Raw genomic sequence first — 1922 nt, 5'->3', positions numbered from 1 at the left:
TTTAAGATGAATGAATGTTGACTTCTATTGCTGACATTTTTCTATATTTCTTGAGATAATCATACGGTTTTCTTCCTCTTAACATCTTCATATTTTAAGGTAATTTGATACATTTTTCTAATGTTAAGTCATATATATTTTTACAGGATAAACCCTAATTATGACTATTTTTATATACTACAAAATTAGATTTGCTTGTTTTTTATTTATAATGCTTGCATTTAAAGATTTTTTTTTTAATTTGAGAGAGAGAGAGAACACAAGCAGGGGAAGGTGCAGAGGGAGAGAGAGAAGAAATCTCAAGCAGACTCTGTGCTGAGTGCAGAGCCTGATGTGGGGCTTGATCTCATGACCTTGAGATCATGACCTGAGCAGAAACCAAGAGTTGGATGCCTAACCCACTGAGCCACCCAGGCACCCCTAGAATTCTTGCATTTATATTTATAATTATATTGACCTATGCTTTTCTTTTTTTTTTTTTTTTAAGACATTATTTATTTATTTGACAGAGAGAGACACAGTGAGAGAGGGAACACAAGCAGGGGGAGCAGCAGAGGGAGAGGGAGAAGCAGGCTTCCCATGGAGCAGGGAGCCCGATGAGGGGACTCGATCCCAGGACCCTGGGATCATGACCTGAGCTGAAGGCAGACGCTTAACGACTGAGCCACCCAGGCGTCCCTGACCTATGCTTTTCTTTTGTTGTTTTAAAAAATACTTTTCTACCTATAGTAACCTCATAAAATGAACTAGGTAGCTTTTCCCTTTCTTCCACTATGTGGAACTGTTTGGCTAAGATAAGAATTATGTGTTCCTAGAAGGTTTAATTAAACTTGCCTGTCAAGTTGTTTGAACCTGTAGCCTTTCTTGAGAAGAGATATTTACTAGCCATTCAATTATTTTCATAGTGATTGGTATATTCAGATTTTCTATTTCTTCTCGGGTCACTTCTACGACTTATATTTTTCTATAAAGTTGTCCATGTCATGAACATTTTCAAAATTGTAGGCAAAAATTTGTTCGTAGCATTTTTGTCCCTCATATTGTTTATTCTGCCTTTTTTTCTCTAATTAGTCTTTCCAGAAATTTGTCTATCATTCTTTTAATTAATGATCTTTTGGCTTTATTGATAATTCTGATATTCTTGATATTAGATAGTGTTATTCAGGTTTCCTATTACTTTCTCCTTTCTTCTAGATTCTTCTTTCTCAATTATTCAGTTGAATGCTTAGTTCATTAATTTTCAAATCTCTTGTTTTCCAAAAAAATGCATTTGAGCTTTGTTTTTTTATTTATTTATAAAGATTTTATTTATTCATTTTGAGAGAGAGAGAGAGCATGAGCAGGGGGAGAGGCAGAGGGAGAGGCAGAGGGAGAAGCAGAGGCAGAAGCAGACTCCCTGCTGAGCCAGGAGCCCACTGTGGGGCTTGATCCCAGGACTTGGAGATCATGACCTGAGCTGAAGGCAGATGCTTAACCATCTGAGCCACCCAGGCGCCCCTGTATTTGAGCTTTAAATTTCCCCTTGAACACAATTTTAGTTGTACCTCATTCTTTTTTAAGAAAAAGATTTTATTTATTTATTTGAGAGAGAGAGAGAGCATGAGTGGGGAGGGTGGGAGGGGAGCAGAGGGAAAGGGAGAAGCAAACTTCCTGCTTAGCAGGGAGCCTGATGTGGGGCTCTATCCCAGGACCCTGAGATCATGACCTGAGCTGAAGGCAGCCACTTAACTGACTGAGCCACCCAGGCACCTCCGTCATACGTTTTTATATGTATGCTTTCTTCGTGTATCATTTCTAAATATTTTTCATTTTCATTATGGTTTCTTTTTTAATTCTGAGATTATTTAGAATAATATTTTTCATTGTCAGATTTATGGGATGGGAGAATACCCGTCTACTGTTGGTTCTATTTTCAGTGCATT

Source organism: Phoca vitulina, unplaced genomic scaffold, assembly GCF_004348235.1.
Source record: "Phoca vitulina isolate PV1807 unplaced genomic scaffold, GSC_HSeal_1.0 scaffold31, whole genome shotgun sequence".
Taxonomy (NCBI): Eukaryota; Metazoa; Chordata; class Mammalia; order Carnivora; family Phocidae; genus Phoca; species Phoca vitulina.
This window is presented reverse-complemented; position numbering follows the sequence as displayed.